This window comes from Python bivittatus, unplaced genomic scaffold (genome assembly GCF_059951505.1).
Source record: "Python bivittatus isolate LINGU-HERP-01145 unplaced genomic scaffold, Pbiv_v1 ctg000120_np1212, whole genome shotgun sequence".
Classification (NCBI taxonomy): Eukaryota; Metazoa; Chordata; class Lepidosauria; order Squamata; family Pythonidae; genus Python; species Python bivittatus.
The window spans coordinates 4,910,531-4,934,547 of record NW_028277037.1 but is presented as its reverse complement, the minus strand read 5'-3'; the positions used below and the strand labels follow the sequence as shown (position 1 = coordinate 4,934,547).

General features: G+C 41.4%; 1 protein-coding gene and 1 long non-coding RNA gene across 17 annotated transcripts in view; both read right to left on the bottom strand.

The window, feature by feature from the left end:
• The window catches only part of PPFIBP1 (PPFIB scaffold protein 1), a 120,678-nt gene extending 106,926 nt beyond the window's left edge, over nucleotides 1-13,752 (bottom strand). For 6 of the 16 annotated variants that reach the window (XM_088134889.1, XM_088134890.1, XM_088134898.1 and 3 more), the window contains exon 1: nucleotides 13,594-13,750. The gene's annotated coding sequence lies outside the window, so the exon portion shown is untranslated. Of the gene's footprint in view, nucleotides 1-13,593 lie in introns of all 16 variants that reach the window. The other 10 variants (XM_088134882.1, XM_088134881.1, XM_088134883.1 and 7 more) reach the window with 3 other exon arrangements.
• A 1,615-nt stretch (nucleotides 13,753-15,367) lies between these two features.
• Nucleotides 15,368-22,131, bottom strand: LOC112542551 (uncharacterized). Its single transcript, XR_003086264.2, has 3 exons — nucleotides 22,002-22,131; nucleotides 16,665-16,791; nucleotides 15,368-15,459 (listed from the first exon to the last, which is right to left on the bottom strand). It is a non-coding gene; the product is annotated as an uncharacterized LOC112542551 (long non-coding RNA).
• Nucleotides 22,132-24,017: the final 1,886 nt, after the last annotated feature.

Genomic DNA, 24,017 nt, shown 5'->3' with positions numbered 1-24,017 from the left:
AGGAAAACACGTAATTGTATCTGATAAATTTAATCATCTGCACTGTTTGCACAATGATGTCAGGATGTTGTAACATCACTTGCCTCCCTTTCTCTGTCTGCAGATGGTTGTTTTTGCATAGCCAGCATTGGGGAAGAAATTTAAGTAGAGGATATTCATGTGTGAGAACTGGGACACTGACATTTTCCACAAAGTCAAAAGTGGCTCAGATAAACCTAGCTCAAGGTTTCTCAATCTGGACAAGTTGTCCATGTGTGGACTTCATACCCAGAATTCTCAGCAATGGCCATGCCAGCTGATCAGTTCTGGGAGTTGTGGTCTACCCTACTGAAAATGTCCAGGCTTGGAAGGTTGTATTAGCTAGGCCAGGGTCCCCCAACTGTGATTTCCAGATGTGTGAACATTAACTTCCAGAGTTCCCCACCCATCATGGCCTGACTGGGAAACATCAACTAAGCGGATCTCTTACTGGTATGATCTCTTTTCCAATAATATTCCAACATTTTCATGTTGTTGATTCTAGAATCAGTAAACATTTCGTTTAAAATGTTGATAACTTGTGATAAGTTCAAGATGTTCCATATGTGTGTGCATGTATCTACGTGTGTGTGTGTGTGTGTCATGCTTTTTTCCAAGTATCTTATGGCAAAGGCCAGTGAGAGTTCAATAGATCTATTTCTGATTCTTTCACATACCAGCAGAGTAAAGTCAATTCTGCTTGACTTAGCTTCACCTACATCTATCAAGGCCAATGTTCTTAGTGCTGAAGTGAAAAGCTGCCATCTCTAAAATACAGTATATCCACAGTGACCTAGGAAGGAGAAGAAATTTAGAAACAAAGATTTCCTGGGCAAACATCACGGGGTCTCAACTCTGTAAAGGGATAGAAGATATTTGCTATGAAGATACTTAAAAGAGAATGAAACAGAGATTAGGGTTTTTTTAAATAAAATAACCACAAAATTAGTTAACGGGGAAGATTTAAAGGCAATACCAAATGCACTTATCAAACAAATATACCCATATAACCTTCCAAGTTCTCAGCGATGGGCACAAGCTACACGTTGGCTATATCCCAGCAGATCAGATTGCTGGATCAGGGATCCCAATCAGGGGATCAGGATCCCAACAGATCAGGACACATGCTCTTCCAAATATCACTGAATTTCAGTTTCCAACATATCTCATTAGAAACTACATTTGCAACAGCTAAAAACTGTAATTCAACAACACCTGAAATTGCCAGGTTCCCATTTCTACCCTACTTTAAAAGCCCTAGACTTAATTGTTGGGGGGGAAAGAAGAAAAAGAAGGATACATTAACACTCATTTCAAATCAAGAAAATAAAAGCAAAATCCATTCACACTTTATGTGATACATGTATTCAGAGGCAGTGATTGCACCATCGCTTTCTGTGAGAAAGCAGCACTATTTTTAAGATACTTTTAAGATAATTTTAAGGCACGCTTTTGGACCTCTTTAAAGAGAAATGCTGCCCCATGAACACTAAATTACATGTAAAGAACTTGCATCATGATAATTAACAGAAGACCACTGTACCAAAAATATATTCTTGATAGTCATCCTTATTCAACTAACTATACACAAGAGCATGAACAAAGACCACGATATTGCTCCAATTTCCCCAATTAGATAAAGTCAAGTGTTCTTCAAATTGACTTTGATTTCTGGCAATAATACAGATGTGGTTTTTCACTGTCTTCTTCTATAACTTCCCAATGTAATCTAAAGCCTTTGAATTTCCTGGTACTTTCCCATCCAAGTACTAACCAGGCCTGACTCTGTTTAGCTTCCTTGATCAACCAAGGCTTATGCTTCACTTCATTAGAGCTCTGATTTGAAGTGGGAGGAGAAAAAAAACAACAACCTAAGAGAAGTCCAGCAGTTGCCCTGTCTTGACTTGCACAATAAGAGAGCTTTTGTGCACGCACAGAAGCTCCTGTTATCGAGTCTCAGCAACCAAGTCCACCTTGCTTCTGTGAGGTGCCAAAGCATCAGGACTTTATCTCCACGTAACACTTCATCAAGGAGGACTGGAGCACATCTCCAAAGATCTAATAGAAAGAGTAACTGAACAGAGATCAAATGTCTTCCCCTATGCCTGAAGAAGATGCCAGTTTCAGGAAAACACAACCAATTCAATTCCAGGAATTTTTGCAATATGCAGGCCTTCTCATCATGCCTGGACACACCCCACACATTATGACTGTCAACAAGAGTCTCCACTCAGATCATATTTCACTCAAAATCAGACGTGGAACAGAATCTGTTTACAGACAGCTAAGTGAAGAGTCTTCCTGTTTTCCGCAACCAAAAATGAGAGAGAAAGGCACTAGGTGACATCCACTTGTCACCCTGAAAATAATTGTTGCTTCCTCAGTGGGGGGGAGGGGGGAACGATGACTGTGTTCCCATTTCATAAAACTGTAAGACAGAATGAGGTCAGTCTGCAATTGTCTCTCCTTAAAGCAGCAGCAAACCCTGAATTTTACTTTGAAGTCTGAAAATGAGGTCAGCACCACAGGAGAGATGGTGGGAAGAAAGGAGAGCTTTCTTGAAGGTCTTTCTCTTTTTTGACATGCACGTCTCCCTTTTAAGAATGACTCGCTGGGTCTCTATCACTTGGAGGCATAAATCAAAGCAGAGTTTGCACTACTACCCCTCCCCAGAAGCTTTATTGAATATTACGAATATTTCACACAGGACTCTAATTTCCGCTCAACATTGCCTCAGCTAGCATTAGGATCTTTTCATTAATTTATCCTCCTAGGCAGTCTGCAATAAGTAGGATTCTCCTCCTAAAATAAGGGAGAGTGGGAAAAAGAAAGACTAGCCATACAGTGACGTTTCTAAACTCAGAAAAAATCAGGTGAGCAAGCTTTACTGAAAAATTATGTCCTTGTTGCTACCTATTTCCCTTGCAGGGTAACATTCCCAGGTTACCATTCCCAGTGGTTATTTCAAGAATGTGGGGTAACTTCAAGACTCATCAAACCTACCAACAAAGTTCCACTTGTCCTCTTTAGCAGAAACTGGGAAACTCAGGTTTGTGGTAGCCAATGCTTTCAACTATAACTCCAAGGTCACAAAAGCAGGTAATCTGGTGTCCTGTAGAAAGGAAAACCTAGCATCAAGGATTAGGAAATCCATGAATACATGCTGTGCCTGTAAGCTTGTTTTAAGTACCAGAACACACCCTGTAACATACCTGGTTTTTTCCCAAGTTTTCTTTTCAGTTTCAGAATTTAACAGGTCCAGTTCTTTTATGTTGCCGCTATTATTAAAAAAACAACTGAGAATCTAAAACCTTTGCCAAACCATTGCCGATCATGGGAAACTCTACCAGTCAATCCAGATCTACTTTCCTTCCAATTATGTTCTTCAGGGTTTTGATACATAGGCAATTCATCAGTAGACAAATCATAGAGACAAGCCCCACCCCACCGCCAAGAGAGAAAAATCTATAAAAGATTGCTGTTAAAAAATCTTCATAACCCATTGAATTAATTTGCTGAAGGTTATAGTCTTGTTCGCTCTCAAAGTCTGATCAGTGGTAGGAAGAAAAGGGCAAACTCTATGCAAACCTCATTTTATTTGGAGAGTCTTGCTCTCCAGAAACACAAAATATTAAGGTTTCATAGGTAGATCTCCAACAGATTCCAAGGATACAAAAAAAGGTTATGAAGTCATATGAAAGTGCCTATTTGGAGATTAGAATAAGAATAGTAAATGAACTCACTCCAGTTCTAATAACAGGTTATTAGTTACAATAATCTATACAATTACTGTCTCTATGATCGTGCATCCCATCCTATCTTCCATAACATGTGCAAAACTTCACATTCCAGGATGGAGTACATGAAACTGCATCTGAAACATCACAAACTACTTCCTATTCCGGAAGTTCTACTTCCAAAATTTACTGGACCATATCTAGAATAGCCAGATTGGCAGAGTCCAGAATAAAAATGAAACATTCTAGTATTCCCCTGAATTTTCCATCCTTGTTACACCAGGTCTGGTACATCCCTACTCCCTTCCACATGCAGCTTGTACATGGAACAATTTTGCCCAACAACTGCAAGTAAAAATAGAGTCAAAAAACCCAACCCTGAAATCCAACTTGTTCCTCCTAGTTGGTGAAACATGAAGCTATATTTCTGAAATGTTAAATGCATCATTGACAATTGAATGCAAACCATACAGAAACAGGTGAGTACTTCACCTTTCCTCAACACACCACCACCAATCATGTGAAGAAAAGCAGAATGGTGACTGGCATCTCTTGGGGAAAATGAAAATTAAACCAGGATCTCCAAGTTTCAGATATGTTTACTGTGAACAAATGTTATAGTCTAATCTCAAGGCTCCATCTTCAACATGAACCATTATGAAATACATGACAGGATCTATCCTACATGGCCAGTGTACTAACAGAGAACATTTCCCAGCTGAAATTCAACTCTTGCTCTTCCAGAGATGTGCTGCTTCCACTGACCTGAAAGGAGTATGCACTTTAGGAAAGGATGATAAAACCCAATCATATAACAACAGCTAAGCTCACAAGCTACAAAAGTAGGGAAAATCTCAGGTCTGCCTCAAACAAGCTGGATAATTTTTAAACAAAGGTCCTTGGAAAGGGGACTTGGCATCATCACCAGAAATAATAATCCTTTAGTTTGAAAAACACAGTTTTTCACCTTCCATAGGGCAAGGTTTTAACAGAATTTGCTGATGAAGTACCCTGGCTAAAAAATTAGGGAAACCTTAATTTCAACGTATACATATGAGCGTGTGTCAATTTTGGTATCTTCATTGTCATCTATACCTTCCTTTTCCAGCAGAGTTGCTGGTTTTAGAAAGTTGCTGGCTTTGGAAGAATCAGTTCTCAATCCTCCAGGATAAAAACTGAATGAGAATTTTATTCCAGTTGGGCTGATATTAAAACACATAAGGGAAATAACTTTAGTGGTCTGCTTCTGTCAAAGATATTCCAAGCAATCTGTCCAAAATTGGAACTAAAAGTGGGGAAATGAGCTTTTTTTTAACATTTCAGAGATGTATAGGTTGCATTTACTCTGAATTTACTCTGAACACAGAGCCGTAGGAAAATCATTTTAAAAGGAGCTCAATGAGGACTGAGGCAAGCACCAAAAAATTATATAAATTATTTAATTACAATTACCCAGGTACCTTGGCCCCCATATTGAAAATATTTAGAGCAAAAACAGTCCCAATGCTGACCTATGGCATGAAACTGTGGGGCCTTACAAGAGCTACCTCACTTGAACAAGTCCAGACCCAGTTTTTTAAGAACCATACTGGGAACTGACAAGAACAAATGGATACCTATTTCTGTGGTCAAAACAGAAACAGGTATCCATTCCACACACAGCTACTCAATAATTAAAATCTGTCCCTATTGGATCCATTCAATGGGCTCTGATACACTACCCAAAATATGTTTCACTGAACAAGTAAGTATGGCTCAGCCCACCTCCTGGGTAAGCCAACTTACTAAAGTTATTCTACAGCATGGGTTTTCCACCCAATATTTACTCTGAACTGCCTCCAAGGCAAAGGAAATTTTTAAACAGAAAGTCCTAGATACCAGTGGTGAAACAGACAAGGACTTATGGGCAAACAACAGATCTTTAAACTGGTTGGCTAAGAGCAAAACCACTTTCCAAACTGAAACATAACTGTCAGTGAGTTTGATGCAATTTCTAAGGGCCTATTCCAGAACAGGATTTCAGTTGTTGGATTCCATGGCCCAATACGGGGGCTTCCATCATTTGCTATATCACAAGAGAACGGGTACATGCAGCACCCCAGTCAAAGACACTGTCCATGTTTTGTTTGATTGTCAATTGTATGGCCTTTTCAGGGTTAGATATTTAAAATCCCTACTTGAAAGAACAGCCCACTGGGCTCTGTGAGACTAGGCTGAAGCTGCCATAACCTAAAGATGAAGCAGGCAATAAGCAGAAAGGACAAAAGCCAGGAATCTTGTCTATGAGATCCCTTCAGGGAGGTAGATAAGAAGGAAGCAAGTCGTTAAGGAAAAAACAAAGGACCTGAACCAGAAAGAGGAAGTTGGGCCTGAGCACATGGAAGCCCTCACCCCAAACCCATCAACTTGTAAATCAACCCAGCAAGGACTTTTGGGGATAAAAGGGGTCCCAAAGCCCGCCCATTCGTCAGAGTCATCTGAGTCCCAGACTTGGCTGCTTCCCACTAGCAGCCTAGTTGGGAAGGTCGTGGGTAAGTGTGTGTGTGTGTATGATGAAGAGCAAATGTCCCTTGCAACCAGTAAAATTTTGCTGTTACTTTAAATTCACTGGGTCTCCGTGTATGACAAAGAACCTCTTGGGCCTCAGTGTTCGGTTGGAGGTGATTTGTGTGTATCCCCAATTATTTCCCGGCTGTTGACCAGGGCTGTGTGTCTGTCTGCTCCAGCCACACCTATCTGGAAAACCCAGGTAGAAAGCAAGGGGGGCTGACAAGATCCGCGTGCCTCAACAGGCTGTGAGCGTGTGAGTGACCATAAGCCGAACCTGGGAGCACCGTGTGTAACAGCTCTAACGTTTATTCCTATTAGCAGAACCGCTAAGTTCATAGACAAGTTCCTAAGTTTATCAGGGTATCATGTAAAGGCGATGTATTTATCTGAACGCCGATTCTTTGTATTTAGCACATATGTATTTTATTATATTTTCTTTTACCTATTTTATCCTGGAAACAGACTTTGTATTTTACCTTTGTTTTACTTTCTTTAACATGGTCATAAGACTAATCAATGAATAAACTATCTACTCTGAATTCTAGAACAAATAGCAGGCAAGTCCGTCCTTGAAGAAATAATGGTTACTTATCATTAATGATAAATATTTAGAAGATGGTTTTATAGACAATCAGCTGCAACTTCACATGTTATCAGTAAAAAGGTTCAAGACTTCGCCAGATCATGGAAAAGCAATAAGAAGATAAAGAAGGCCTCATCATAACATATACTGAATTGTTCATGGGAACCAGTTCAGTTGCTCCAATTGTTATAACCCATCCCTTTCTTCTCAATAAGCACTTGCCATGTTTTTATTTTGTATTTCATTAACATAATTTAATACATTCAATAACGTAGGATCCATGTTATTTCCCTTTCCTTGTATTACAAAACTCCTGCTATAAAGCTGATTCACTCTCATAGCTCAAGGTTTAAAAAAGTGTGGGATGTGGACTGAATTCTCAGATCCAAGATAGAAGTTTCAACAAGAGCTTGTATGTCAAAATAAGTTCCCTGTCATATTTCCTTAAGAAGGGTAGACTCTAACTGAGAGGATGTAACCCATAAAGCTATTCAGATTTCATCCTTCTTATTCACCAAACATGCAACACTTTTCCCTTTTTCAGTCATTCCTGCTCACCAACTTTCCAACAGCTTTTGAACTTTTCTACTCAGAGATCAACAATCGAACTTTCACAATTTTACTTAAGGGTATTAGCTTTGGTTTTCCTTAGTAAAGCTCTTCCCAAACTGGGCAACTTCTAGATGTGCTGACTTCAACTCCTAGAATTCCCCAGCTGACATGGCCATTGCTTAGAATTCTGGGAATTTAAGTCCACACATCTGGAACCTGCGATGTCTGGAAAACCCTGGCTTAACACGTGCAGCAAGGCAGTGATGTTTAAATCACTGATCCTGGTGTTTATGAAGTTACAACAAATAGCATGAATCATGGATAATGATCTTATCATGAGAAAAGACATAGACCTTATGGTCCTAGGCAATGTTTTGGCAATAGAGAGACTTTCTATTTTCTGTAGATATAATTGAGCTTTTAGTTACTTTCCCAAAATATTCCCTTTAACATAGCCACTAGAAGATTCCTTGCAGCAAGTTCCCCATTAGCATGTCTAAGGAACATGGTTGTACAATCCTCCAGATTCAGTTCCAAAAAGGCACAAGGGGAAATGAACACAGGACCTATCTTCCTCATTAAAGCAGCCTCGTCTACACCTGCAATTTCAGGTCTGTTCTCCCCAGCTGCTGGGCAATCCTCCAAAAAGACATGTTTGCTTTAACAACTGCAAACAACGTTTGTGGTCCTATCTAACATTGAATCTAAACCAACATGCAGCCATAGTAAAGAATATTTATATACCACAAGGATTCTGGGAAAAGGGCACAATGTGTGTGCATGCAAAAGGGAGTTTGCAACCATGACTTGGACTCTTGCAGGAATCATCATGGGGTCACCCAGGGTCAGAGGCAAAGAGAAGGTCTTTCTCTCAGGGCAAGAGTATTTGCAATGCAGCCCTTGGTTTTTCATTCACCCCTTTTGAAAAAAGTCTTCCTCTACATGTGGAAAGCAAAAGGACAAGATCTGCATGGGAGCTAAACACATTTCCTGCTTTTGAAAGCCAGGCACGATGTCCCATCCTGTTTGGTTTTCCTGGGGCACACAAAAATGTGGCAAAACACTGGAAAAGGGCATTTATTTATTTGTGTGTGGTATGTGTATAAAGGGAGAGAAAATATATATTTACATATGCTGACGTACATCAAAACTCTTTGGCAACATCTGACCTTTCATACTCTGTACTCTTGAGTATGTTCATTATGGAGTTAAAGTTTAGGGAACGCAAGACTTGCTTCATTTTGACTTCCATGTGCTTTCCAACCATCTCTTGTCATGGGCAGTCTGCTGTCAAACTCTCCAGCAAAGCTGAAAGAAAACGCAATTCCAACAGCCCCCTCCCCAAAACCTTAAAATCATTTTGTGAGTTAAAACATGGTTACTTCAGATCAGCTGCTCCCTATCAATATTTTTACAAACAGCTTGACGTTCATCTCTAAAATCGGAAAAGCTACTTAGAAAATAGAGTGTAAACCAGGCCAGCGTACTGCAGCTTATCCAGTTTCTGAAAAACACTGTTTTTCCAGGTCGGTGTTTAAAAAGTCAAAGTTGAACGTTTTCCATTGTCCATTTTAGCCCCTGCCTGTTGAATGCACAGTACTGAAAATAAACCCTAGGACATTTTTTGTACCACAACAGTCTATCCTACAAGACACACTAACATCGACTGCTTCAGAATAACATTTTACAAAATGTGGGACCAATCCTTATAAAGAGAAAATACTGATCTTTAGAAAATATAGAAAGTATTGCTCTCTTTCTAACCACAGGACTACAGCGCTAATCCCTCTAGTACTCTGATCACAGAGCAAAGATGACAGCTTTTGTCTGAAGTCTCCAATCAGAAGAGTGGTGATCAAATGACAGAAGCCTTTAAAAAGTAACTTTACACATGTGAAAAAGCTCTTCTCCCATTTTGTGCATGTGTACATTTATGCCTGTGGGGCCATTCCACAAAAGTGCTGAAAAAAATCACGTGCCCAGTATAGAAAAAGCTTGGGAAATGCTGACTTCGGCAATTTTCCCATGAGTAAATCCTCAATTTAATGCATCAATTGGGGAAAAGGTGTCTATTGTTCCCAAAAGTGCATTAAATCGTATTGTACGCCACCCAGAGTCACTGTTTCGTGAGATGGGTGGCCATATACATTTGATGAATAAATAAAAATAAATAATTGAATAATCTGTTACAATTTGCACCACGTATGCCATTCACCCCATGTTACGCAAATTACATGATTTGTGTCAATTTGTATCATCTGTATAATGACATAATTAATGCATATGTAAATCCCTGCAATGGCTGCAATTTGCAAATGATGTACAAACAACATAAATTTAATTCCCTCATCCAAACTATTTTAGATGTAACAGACAAATCTGTCTGTTGCTTCAAATGTCCATTAAAAATTGTAGGGGAGATGGGCGGGAGAGAAATCCAATAAATAAATAAATAAGGGGTCCATTAAATCAAGTTCTCCCTTCAGGGCTTCATACTGCAGCATCTTCACAGCACCACTCAGTCATTACTAAGTAAAGCCTGTCCTCGTTACTCTTATTTTGGCATAACAATGCAGTAGTTGGATGACTCTAGAACAGGGTTCCTCAACTTTGGCAACGTGAAGATGTGTGGACTTCACCTCCATGCTGGCTGGGGAATTCTGGGAGTTGAAATCCACACATCTTCAAGTCACCAAGGCTGAGGAACCCTGCTCTAGAAGATGCTAAAAATCATTCATCGAGAAATGACATTAAAAAACAAGCAAGACATGGAACATGAATGGGTGATTAACAGCTTGCTGTTAGGACAATGATGAATTAAATTCTAAGTTTTAAAAAGTGAGTTAGACCAAGTAAAAAACACACACCAGGCATAAACATAAGACTCTCAACTCCACTTTTTCATCATACCTTAGACCCGTTGAGGTTTATTCAATATAATTCTTTGTCTTTTATTTACTTGTTACCATGATATTTTGCCTCTGTTTGAAGAGCTCAAGGCTGCACCTTCAATCTTCCTCAAAATAACTGTGAAGGAGGCTTGACTCTCCAAAATTAACCCAAAGTCACAGTAGTATTCATGGCTACAGGAGATTTGAACTCAAGACTCACTGGTCCTGGCCCAGCATTTTCACCACCACGCTGCCCCGGCTGTTACTTCCCAAATGTTACTATGGAAGAAAATTGTAAAAAGTGTCTAACAAGACATGGAAACACAATTCCTCATCTCCTCTTCTTCCACCCGACCTCATCCACCAGCAACAGAAGATAAAAAATAGTTAGCATTTTTTTTTAATATTCTGCAAAATTAAAAGGGATTTGATACACAACTGCTGTAATCTATTCTTATTCTCTGTTGGGGTAAGCAGTACTGTGCTACTTGGGGGTTTTGAACTGCAAGTACCATAGCCCTTGACCACTGGCCATGCTTGCTGGAGCTAAGAGAGTCAACACACCAGGGATCACTACATTGCTATCAATGTAATGCTTTCCAGCTGTTTTGGACTACAATTCCTCCTAATCCTATTCAGCTTAATCAGTGAACTGACATGATGGCTGTTGCAATCCAGAAGAGTTGGAAACCACAAGACAGCATTGCCCTACAAGAATCATTACAGCAGAGATGAAATTTGAATGAGGGATTTGATCAGAATATGCCAACTCCAAATCTGGTTTTGGGCTCCGTTTCATAAGCAGAACAAGAGAATTACGCCACAATGAGGATAACAACTCTGCACACAATCCACCCAAAACATCATGGAATGATGTACGGTTCTATGCACCTTAATATTCATAGTACTCAATAAATTAGATTTAGTTCACAACACAAGATGAATCAGTAGACTACTCTGTTTTACAGCCATGCAGGATTTACCTTTGTCATACTTGTGCAGATTAACACAACAAGGAAAATTTTCTTCTGGTCTCCCCCTTTCACTTTACTAAGATTGATTCTTGGCATTTTTAAAAGCCAGATTCTCACACTCAAGGAAGGATGTGAATTTGCAAGTCAACTGCAAGTCATTTAAAATTACAAAAGTAATGCAATGTCTCTCTTTTAGAGCTGGACAGTAATTTGGATTATGGCAAATAAAGGAAGGAACTGCTCAGTTCCTGTTCGGGTCAACTCTAGAACACACAACCAGACTCTGTTGCAAGAAAACAGAAGACAAAGAACGGACCAATTGTAAAATCTTTTAAATCCATCCTCTCCAATCCATAGCTCTCTCACACAGACTAAAAGAATCCAAACACAAATATATGTTTCTAAAGTTCTCCACAGCTAGATTACACAATGAACTAAGCCACCATTTGTTTCACAAACTACAACTGGGCTGGGCAGCCCAACACCAAACCATCAATCATGGTTGACATACGACAATAGCTACCTCTGCATACAGTTTTATGCTAAAAGCAAAGCATAACACACCTTAGCAGAATGGGTGAACCCAACCAAAGTTGGAAAAACACAACTGTTTTGAAAACACAATTCAATGCATATTTATCAGAATAAGCCCCAGTGTGTACAGAGAGGCTTACTCTCAGAGAGCAACAGTGATATTGTAGATTTTTAGTGATAGAACTTTGTGTGGACAAGAGAAGGCTAATTAAAGTTCATGAACTAGTAACTTCGACTTACATAGGGTTCCTGAAAAGTTACAACTACTCCCAACAAATATTATTATGGTTCCACCACTCCACTCTCAGCCCAAAGCATTTATTTTCCACACCCCTGGGAACAACTCTAAAGAGGTTAAAGATACCAACGGGAACTGACCCCCGCAAAAGGCAGGAGCTTCAAAGCCGCAGGTCACCCTCTCTTTATTTTACTCCCTCCCAACTTCTCTTAAGATGAAACCGCCCCACCTTTTTTACTGGTTGGAGAAAGGTGGGTTTGTTTTGCTCCGATGAATAAGCTCCCAGCAGCTGTCTCGCTGAAGGACAGGATGGGAAGAAAAAGAAGAGATTCTGTGTTCATGGGAAAATTTCCACATTCAACTGGGCACAGAGAGTAGAAATTTGGCAGGCTTTAAAAGCCACCCAAACATAAATAGATACTGGGGGGCGGGCGGGGGGGGACTTTGTCTAGCTCATCTGAAAGAAGGTAAACACACAGAGCCAGATATGTTTGTTCCATGAATCTTATTCCCAAGTAAGGGCACAAGAATCAGAGTCTTCGCATTGCCAATTCTGCAGTGAATGATCCACATTTTCATTTTTGGACATCTTTTCCTAGAAGGAAAAAAGGTTTTAAACCCCCATCTCTGCTTAACCAATCTTTAAAACCCACTTCAACTACCATCCTCCAGCCATTGCCAAGCTGGGGTAAAACCAACGAGGCTGATCCTGAAAAAGCTGTTTGAGGATTTCAGTTCTACCACTCCTGGTAAGGATTTTTAACGAGGCTCTTCCTTTTTAATTAGAAAGTTACCTAAAGCTCCGGAACGTTTTGCATCGGAGGGCTAATTAACATTTTGCAGCTAGTGATCCGCAGAGCCTTAAGGGTGAAACTTGAAACTCGCAGCCAAAAATATTCTCACCCGCCCGGGGAAGATTTGCACCATTTTCGGCTTCCAGATCCACCAGCGCTTGGGAGCGCCTTCCCCAATTAGCACAGGATGGGAGCTAAAACGGGCAGCTGTGCTCCCCAGCTGCCTTTCCTCGGAGGACAGCTCGAACATCTGCCCTTCGCCAACCCTTTTTGCAACATGTTTTTTTCCGATGTCCGGGGATGCTCTTTCAACCCCGCGCGCTCTCCTCTCCGGCTTCCCCCGGGGAGGATCCTGTCTTCCACTTTCCCCGTTGCATTTCTCAGCCGAGCCTTTTTCCCAGCCCTGCACCGTGCCCAACTATCCTTTTCTCCCCCTGAGGATCATAATTCATTCAGCGAAGGACCGAACTTCACACTTCCTGCTGATGAGAAGCCCGGGATCGGCCCGTCGCGTGGGCGCTTCCAGACCAAGTCCATGCGGAGCGAGGGAAGGAGCCCCCGCGAGGCTCAGACCGCGGTCGGGGTTTCTCTTAACCGGGTTTAAAGCAGAGCTGTGCGGGGAACTTCTGGCCAGCGAGCAGAAGCCCGAGGAAGGGGCGGGTGGAAGGCTTTCCAAGCCAACCAGCTCTTCCCCGCTGCGAAAGTCCCGCAAAGCCACTTACGTGCATCGGAAGCCGCCGCGGACGCGCCCCGAAGTTCTGCCCGCCGCTGCTGCCGCTGCCGCCTCGGGGCTCCGGCCGGCCGCCTCCCCGCCCCGCTCCGCTCCGCTCCGCTCACACCATACCCCGCCGCGGCTTCTTCCGAGCGAGGACTAAGCCAGGGCGAAGCACCCGTCGCTCCTCCTCCCCGGCTCCTCCCGCCCCGAAAAGGGAGAGCTCCGGGAGACTGGAGGGGAAGGTGGAGCGACGGCCACTGGCGGGACGGGATTGGAGCCGGGGCCGGTCACTCCAGGAGGAAGACAGGGCTGGGGCGGTGGGGGGGGGCATCCAGGCTCTTGGAAAAAAACCGGAGTGCGCCTCGCAGGGCGGGGGTTGCTCGACGGCGGGTCGCCGGGCGCCGCGCGAGGTGGGGCGGGGAGAGGGCCGGGGCGCCCTCGCAAGCCCCTCGTGGCCAAATCCGCGTGTGTCCACTTCCCCCGCGGGATTTTCCGCCGCCTCCCAACCTGTTCCTCCCATTCCTCGCTTCTCGCGCGAGGCTTGCCCGTTGCGCCCCCCGCGCTGCCCGTGGAGCCGCTGAAGGCGGCGATGGTGCCCGCCGCGCGTTTACGGTGCCAGGGCGCTCCCTTCGCGGCTGCCGCCCCGTTGGGCTGCCTGCACAACGCAGTTGCTGCGGATAGATTGGGAGTCTTGTTTTTGAAAACAAACAAACTTTGTTTCAGAAGTTCCATTGGAGATAGGAAGAAGCGAACCAAAAAAAAAAAAAAAAATCTCGAAGAGATGCCCGTTTGGCTGCCAACGAGCTAATTGGGGGCTGTAATCCCAGATATATTCTGGGCGATTATAACCGAGGTTAAAATAAAGTATGACGTTTCGGTTTTCAGGCTGCTGCGTTTCTCCCTGAGTAAGCAACTACTCAACAGGTAGAGCTTTGCAAATCACTATGAGAAGCTTTAGCATTTGAATTTCTGCCTCCTGTGCAATGATTAAAAGCGCGGGAGGTGTATGGGGAATGATGCGATAGACCCTTTTTCAACCAACGCTGGAGCCATAATAGAGAAAAGTGACAACACTGTTTACGCTACAGCAGTGTGAGAGATCTGTAGTCCTCCAGGTATTTAAGGAACTACAGTCCCCAACATTCCCCATCCTTGGTTATGCTGGCTAGGGCTGCTGATCTCTGTGTCTTGAAAGACCCCCCCCCCCACTCAAATCTAGTATAAAACACTACTGAGATCTTTACAGTGTTTGAATTAGATATTGTCAGAATGTTTTCTTGGTTGAACCTTGTCAATGGTCAGCCAGTTCTGTCATTGGATTATGGAAATGTATTCCACTGAAAAAATCTTAGATCTGTATATGGTGGTCTTGGAATCAGTAAGATCTCACTAAATCTTAATCGCGCCATTCACTTTCTAAGCTCTATCAGTAAGCACTGTCACCATAAACTATGCATGTTTTCTGGCAGATTAGCCTATTTTCAGGGTCACCCCTTATCAGATTGGCTAGACTTTGCCACTGCGTTTGAGCAACATGCTAGGCCTGCTTAGTTCTAGCTATGATTAGTTTGGGGTAGCTTAGCTTCTTCAGTTTCTGATTCTGTGCATGTGTGCAAACCCAGATTGTATCCAAGTTAAAGTATGTTGAACACAGCGAGGATGTCTTTGTGAATCCAACAGTCCAGCTAGGTTCAGATTAGGAGTGGAGTGGAGTGGAGTGGAGTGGAGTGGAGTGGAGTGGAGAGTCGAGTCGAGTCGAGTCGAGTCGAGTCGAGTCGAGTCTAGTCTTTATTCTCATTCCACTATACACTGTACACCAAGTGCATAATAAAATGAAATTCTGTTGCAGTTGGCTCACAATTTCAATCAAACACTAAAATACAAATAAAAATACCATGGTTACTATAAAATATACATTCTTTACACATTTGACACTCCAAAAAAAAAAAAAACTTAGTAAACATTCAAGAATCTAATAGCCTGCGGGACAAAGATGTTACCCAATCTGGCTGTTCTACATCGGATACAGCAGAAGCTCTTCCCAGAGGGTAACAAAGGAAACAGACCATGATGAGGATGGGAGGCGTCACTGATGATCTTTCGAGCTCTGGACAGACAGCATACATATGCTAGATCTTGGATGAGAGGCAGAGAAATCCCAATTATCTTCTCTGCTGCCCTTACTACCCTTTGCACAGACTTTCTATCTGAGGCGCTACAGCCCCCAAATCAGATAGAAATACAATTCGTATGTACACTCTCTATAGTGCCTCTATAGAAAGTAAGGAGAATGGAAGATGGGAGATGTACTTTCCTTGGGCACAAAAAATGCAAACGTTGCTGTGCTTGTTTTACCAAATGATAGGGGAGCTTGGGGGTAACTCAATTAATCTGAGGCCTCCCCTATCACTGGAGTCTGGAAGAGAGAGGGTTAAGTTGAGGCTGTATTTTCCGTCCAATCGGGTATTCCTAAGGATGGTCCTCAAAGTCAAGATGGCGGCCACGACGATACAATTCAGCTACATACGGTGCACATAAAAACCAGACAGCATTGATCGCATCATTGTGGCTGCCATCTTGACATTTTTTACCATATCCTATGGACCTTCCTGCTTTCAGAACAGAGGTGAAGGCCTAGAGAAGCCCAGAACAAATTAGGTTCCTTCATCCTCTCAATTTCTCCTTCCATTGTACTTTCACTGACTCACAAATACACGTGGGGCTAAACAAGCAAACCACAAGCTGCAATCTCATTCAGTCAACCACATTCATTTCCATGTTAAAACAAAGGAAGGAAGGAAACCAGCTAATCGCTGCAAAGGAGAAAGGGAGCACTCCCTAGCAAACCATGATAGTCTGCAAGGTCATCTGGCTTTGAATCAGTGGTTATGAAAGTAAGCCATGAGTCTTGCCAGAGGTAAGGGATTGTCTTATGTGAATGCCATAGGCATAAGGCAGCCTTCCTTGATTGTACACCCTCCATATATGTTGGGGGTTCAATGCCCCGTTGATCACATGGTCCCCATCCATCTACAGCACTGCCCATTGAGAGAAGACTGCAGTAAGAGTTTAACTAACAGGCCAAGATGGTGGACATTCCTTCCTCATTGCAGTCAACTCAATATGATCATCTTTCGTTTCTTGAAATGGTGCTCAAGAATCGATCTCTCATTTCTGCTTGCCCAGAATCTTTGGATTGGATGTTCTAAAAGGGAAGGGAAAGTGAATAAAAGCAGTTTGTTAATACATAGTTTGGCCACAGGGGAAGTACATTGAAACTGACAAATATTTGTGAGCATAGTTGGAATTCTTCTACTAAAGAAAAGTTTCTATGCAAGTCAAAACAGAGTTTGTTATCAGAGACTTCTTGTTATTTATTTATTTTCCTCCTCTTGAATGTATTGGCGTGCTAAGATTGCAGCGGGCCTTTTTAGTTATTTCAGATATTTGTAACCCTGTCGACACCAAGGTGGCCTTGTCTGGGCTCAGAAGCTAAGCAGGATCAGGACTGGATAATGCTTAGATGGGAGACCTCCAGGGCTGTAGGCTAGGTTGGGAAATGGAAAAGCCATCTCTGTAGAAACCAGGAGCTAGCCATTATTCTGTTGCTAATAAAACCTGATGTGTCCACAAAGTTAGCAGGACTTGAGCCTTGACTTAAAGGAGATGTTACCCAACCTAATTCAAGCAAAACTAAGCTTTTATCTCATTATTTCATTTCTAAATGCTAGTAGTTGATAGCCCAATAAACAAGGATCTTATGGCACTGAAAGCTTTTGTGGATCGTAGCCATTTAATCAGACACAGGTAAGAGTTATAATTAAAGAAGTTGGATGTGTTATCTTTTACCATTAAAAAAAACTCCCAATATGCTACAACAGCCAAATTGTGCTTCCAATAACATAACTCGGATCAGGAATGCTTCTAAACCATGATGTTCCGTTATCAAAAAGAGTGAAAACCCTGCTTTCTGAAACAGCATTCCATCTTGTTTGAAACAAAAACATTCTAAAAAAAAAGCTGTTTCTTAAAATCTCCCTTATGAGAGGATTCATGAATCTAATTTGCACTTTAGGCTCCAATTGGATCCCAAACAGTTGAAAGAAATGGAGGCAAATGGTTTTGCATTCAAGAAATGCCACCACATACTGGATGTAAATTCCAGTAGCCCCGGGAGGCTGAATCCCTACAAACAATGGAAAATGTCATCCCCAAATGGTGGAAAAAAAGGTTGTTTGCTCCTGGTATACAGCTGAGACAAGACAGGTTGCAAATTAACTGTTTAAAAACCAGTTCTGCTGGGGCATCTAAGCATACTTACTTGAAGGTAAATTCTATTGAATGAACTGAGATTCAGGTCTAAGGACAAGGCTTCACGTTTCACAGAGTCTTTGGATTTTGGTGCCTCAAGTTTCAGAGTTTTATCCATATGCCCTCATAAGATGGTAACCAGAATTTGCACAAAGATGGAAAGATTTGGCAGTACCTACAACGGAGTTGTAGCCATGTTCATCTCTCTCACTGGGCTACCCCACAGAAATTTGATTCATTGAAAAAAATGATCACGGGACAATGTTACTATGAGCAAAAACCTTGAGATGATAATACTTGTAAGGAAATGGTGCTACTCTGATGTGAAGCCTCATCAGAATTTTCTTGATGGGCCAATTGAAGAATAACTGTCAGCTAAATAAATCTAACACACGTGTTATGTTCTCTGTTGGTTTTTAATCTGTTTAGTGCCTAAAGTCACTAAGGTGAACTGGGTAGCTATATAAATTAGTTAACAAATAAATAAATAACTCTCCACTGCTTAGGGACCAAGTTCATCTCTGGGTAAGTGTGTCCTGCAAGCCTGGAGCAGGTGCTGTTATAAGTTTGCAAATGGAGAGTTCTCAAACAATCAATCAGTAAAAAAAAAAAGTAATAGAAAAGTGGATAGTTGTAAAAGGAGAGATGGAAACAGCCAACCCACTCAAAAGAAGGGACCAAGTAGTCCACTGCAAAGGCTGGAAATGAGAAAGATATGCAGGAGGGATGGTCTGTCTGTATAAGGTGTGTTCTTTAATCACAGTGGTAGCTGAAAGTCTCTGGTTATGGCTTTGTAAGTTCATATAGATACTACTTATCAGAAGTTTTGGGGGTTTCTGTGAGCTTAACTAAGTAGCACAGTTCTGGCTGTGGGGTGAAGCCTTGACATCAACAGTGCTGTTTCTTAAGCAGCTTAGCATGTTGTGTGAACATGTGACAGGCTTTAGTTTGCCTTACTGTTGTCTTTGCAGAGAACTGACATTTATGTTGCCGTAGGAAGACTCAAAGAGAGCAAAAAGCTGCCTTCTTTGCTTGGGGGAACAAAAAGGAGCTTCCATCGTGGTCTGACGTGGCGCAAACCAAGCCAACCATATCAGGAGGAACTGTTGGACTAGATGATAGTCTCAGTTTAATTTTTCCCCCCGAGGGAATAAACGCCCAGGATCTGTTGATAATGCTATGCAGATTACTTTTATCTCACCATCAGAGGCTCTGTGGTGTGTATACATGGAAAAAGTCAGTATAAGATCCAAAGCCTAGCATCCGGAAAACCTGAAAAAGTCTTCTACCTAAAATCCTTCCAGTAGAGCTCTATCTCAAAGAACCCTTCAAACTCAAGTAATGGTTTGGATGTTTTACTTAAGAAGTGAGCATAACCACGTAGGAGCATGTAGCATTAGAGAGTTTCTGGAAAGTAATCCTTCTACAACAGTGTTTTTCAAACTTAGCAACTCTAAGATGTGTGGACTTCAACCCCCAGAATTCCCTAGCCAGCACTGTTCTACAGTAAGAACCAATACACCCCTCTCAGTTTTTACTCAGGGCACTCAACAAAACCAGGCCTTCATTACTCTTCTCTTCCATACACTCAAGTGGGAGAAGATGTGCCTTGAGGACCTGTAGAAACTGCATGTGGTAATACTACAAGACAAAGCCCATGTTCACTCAACACACTTAATATGTAATTAGCCACTAAATCTCTGCCATTATTTTTGGGTCTGCACGACATCTGAGATCATAAACTTGCCACCCCAGCTAGTGGGTCTGCAGAACAGGACAAGCTAAAATGTGGTTCGTGGTATCCCTCAAGCAAAGCCCAAGCATCCTTTCCGTATCTGCTCTTTTGCATTTTCAAACTTGGTTCTGCAACTTTTAATGACTAACACAAATGCTTCCTTCAGGCAACCGTATCATTTATCTCCATTCTGTAAAGGAAGAAACATAGCCAGGGCATTTAAGTTATTTATCTATAGTCATATCCACTCAATGAGTCGGAATGGTCTGTTGAGGTCATCCCTTTGGGTCTCCACACAATTATTCTTCAAAATAAAGACGAAAACAACACACAGGCCTTGGAATATTCACTCAGCATTTTAACTGCGTAAGCATCCTCAAGAGAAATGACCACATCTTTGGAACTGAACAGGAAGTGCTGCTGATTCCCTATTTCCAAGAGTTTCACTTTAGCATTGCGTTATTTGACACAGTCAGCATGTGGTTTCAGCATTCTTAGCTTATTCTTCTGAGTTAGTTAGCTATAGTTTATTACAATCGTAGACTATTGTTACAATTATAAAGTAAGCATTCAAACTGGGCAAATTTATGAACATTTTTGACTTTGTGATAATATAACATAATATGTTATGAGTTCAAGTCTTATCCTACATATTGTTTTTATCTATGGAAAGTTTAACATGCTTTTCATGTGGCGAGAAGGGGATAAAGTTAAAGGCCGCCCTTAAACATGGGTAATGTTGGGCCTCTTTCTCAGCCCAACTTGAGAGCTAACCGGAAAAGAAACTCCCATGTAAATTGCTTGGAGTTCCTGAAGAAACAGAGGGTTAGTAGTAATGGTGGTGGTGATGATTTTGAATGAGGTATATAAAAACATGCTTAACTATTTAATTCAAATTGATGCAATATGAGGACGTTCCTGACATAGAAGTACACTTTATTAAATTCAGTAGGGTTTGCTATCAAATTATTATCTACAGCAGTGTTTCTCAACCAGGGAGTTGAAAGCCACACATCTTAAAGTTGCCAAGGTTGAGAAACACTGGTCTACAGCATCACAGCACAACATTTAGGGTTTGTTCAAAGTATACATTAAAACTTTATGTTCAGAAGAATTTGCACATTTGCACAATGCTAAAATGTGGTTGGCTAGTCAATGGGACAGTTGTTATGTGAAACCAGCTAGTATATTTATTGTTCAATGTAATATGTGAACTTAGACTATGTATGGCTATGTCTAGAATATTGGGCAAACACAGCATTTTTGAAGAGGGCTACTGGATGACTTACCTTCTTACCAGACATGGTTTACCCTCTTCTTACAGGGAAGGGACAAATATATTATTTTGCTTTCCACCCCAAACTCAACATGTAATACATCATGCAAAGATTTCATATATGAGGCTGATTTTCATGCCAGAGAGAGGGAATAACAAAGCATTTGAAATTATTTCTCCAAAGAAGCAGGCTGATTCCTCCAAGATAGAAAATAATTCAAATGTCAGCTCCAAGATGTTCAGGCAAGACCATCTTAGAAAAGCCTATGAAAGAGAAATGCTGGGAACACGTAGACTGGATTTCTCTCGCACTACCACTGAGCTCTACATGTGTCTTGTGCAATTTGAGAACACTAGCCCTATTTGCTCCTGCATATGTCTAACTTTGCCACTTTGAAAATGTGCATGAGAAATGAGTTCCTTCTATCTCTTCCTGAACCGCAGATCTTATCAGTCTTGATAGTTTGCTATGCTTCCAAGTTTCCAAGCATCCTTCTGAGATCTGATGGCACATTTGGAAGACATCATCCATTCCTGCTTTAAAGTTAGCAATGAGAAAGATACTTGTCTTTCTAAAATGTTCAACAAAATCTAGCAGGCCTAGGACTGTTCCTACAACCATACATACAGTTCTTTTCCCCTGAAGTATTTACGTATAAGCCCTTTTAAGTTGAAGCAGCTAGCTGACCATGGCTGATCTCAGAAAGCTAAATAGGGTCAGCCCCACTTAGTGTTTTGATAGGAGATTATGAGGATTTTCCTATACCAGACTGGGCAGTTGAAAAACACCCTAGAAGAAGACAATAGCAAAGCATATCTTCATTGCTGCCAAGACAACTAGACTTAAGCGTCCATGAAGTCACTAGGAGTCAAGGTCAACTTAAGGACAGAGATATCTCTGTATTCACATACAGTGTATTTACTGTATATGTGGAAACAAAGATAAAGTATTATTATCAGTAAAATATTAAACAGCCAATTTATAAAACCATGAAAACGATAGCACAAAACACACCAAAAATTATTTTCCATTACAAAACATTCTCTTCCTAGGTTCCCCACTGCAAAAAAAGTTCACTTAACCAGAACTTACCAAGAAACAAGCTTCATTTAGTGACTTTTGACTGTCTGCATCAAGTTTTAAATAAGGAACACGATTTCACAAATTGCGTGTTTATCTGTAGCGCAAAAGACTTTGAAACACGGAAGCCATAAGTTGTTCAGACAGGGAAAAAAATACAGAGAGATGGAGGGAATGTTTGTTCAAGACAAACAGTCTGCCTGTTAACATTTCTTTATAATGGTGTTATCATCTAAGAGAGGCAAGAATTGGTATGGCAGGAATGAGGGAAATTGCAGGACCAATGTGGCTGGAAAACATTCCAGCAAAGAACTCAATCAAACGATTAATTCATCAAGACAGCATAATCAACAAGGAATACCTTTTGCAGAAAATGTAATAGTTTGCCTTCAATAGCCTTCTTTCCTCTGTGTTTGAGACAGGTTCATTGATCGTAAAGGTGAAATGAGAATGATCAGCTCCGCTCATATTAAATCGTTTCAGTTAATTAATTAGTTTTCAATTATTCTAAGTTACCATTTTGAGTCTTTTGACTGTAATCAATCTCTTACTTTCTATGTTACTTTCCCCACTACCCCACATTTTCATATACTTCTGAAGTCTTCTGAAGTCTTACTATACACAGATTCGTCACCTACTGCAGCTGTCATTGAGATCCTATCGTTGTTCCACCAGCTGGGACCATCACTTTGGTGTGGGGAAGGGAGTTAATCTTGCAAGTAAAACCTTATCTGGAAAGTCTGGGACTCCTGCTGAAACACTAGCAGCAAAGCATCTCACCAAACACATCCAGACAAGCATTGATTTAGGCCACAGTGGGAGGGAACAAGCTAAGAGATGTCTTCCATGCCATAATGTCAAGAGCTATTACTGTCCTGTGACAACAGCACGGGAGAAGTTTGGTATGGCTCTAACACCTTCTCAAAAGAGACCCACTTTCTCACCTCGCTTCCCCCCACAAACCTCAGTCCAGAAGAGCTGGCTCAATTGTTCCTCTTGCTACTGCTTTTTCAACCTTTCAAGCTACATTTTTAAGGATGGTGGATGAGCTCTTGATCCAATCCAGGCAACACACAGACAGAGCAGACAGCAGCCAACTACTTTTGGATTTGTTTTTAACATTACAGCATAGTTGTCATTTGCTGTGAATTACAGTTTCAATAAATGGTAGGCAGAACGCTTCCAGACAATGAAATAGTTAAAAAGCAAGCATATGGATGGGCATCCAGTCATCTTAGCCGCTGCACCAGAAAAGAAAGTGTAAGGTTTATGTTTTCCTTTCTAAATACTGTTCGCTGAGCACAGACAGCAGTTCTTACAAAATGAAAAGTTCTTCCCAGTACTTTCCACCTTTGAAGATTCTCAAGGTTCAGTTAGAACTGACTTTCTGGATCTACACTCAGGAAAAAGTATGCAGATATTGAAAGTATTTCAAGGACTATTGAAAAATATGCCTCTGGTTCAAGATTCAGCATTGCAAACTCTGCTGTTCTGATATTGGGCAATGCTTCTGTAATGACTGGCAAACACAATGCAGTTCTGAAACCTCTACAGAAAAAAAAAATCGTAGGAGCATATTTTGTGTTGACTGCATATGGAGTGTGGTGTAATGGTTAAGGAGCTGGACTAGAAGTGGGGAGACTCAGCTTCTAGTCCTCCCTTAGGCATGGAAGCCACCTGGGTGACCTTGGGGCAGTCACTCCCTCTCAGCCCAAGTCAGGGTCAGGTTCTCCGACAAGCTGGCTGAAAAACAAGAGCTCTTGCATAGCTTCACAGTAGGAACTCGGCGAATGCAATGTAAAACAAGCATATCCTGCAAGGATAAACACTGAGAAAAACAAACCACTCATATGCTGTTTAACAACACAATGTGGGAAAAAATTCTCTGCTATAATGACACCATTTCCTGGTGGATTTCTATTATCATTTTGAAAAAAAGTACCAAACAAAGGAAACTGCTCGGAGATGTTTTATTTTGTAATGAAGACCCTTGACTTCAACCTTTTCTGCTCCATTTTTTGTATAACT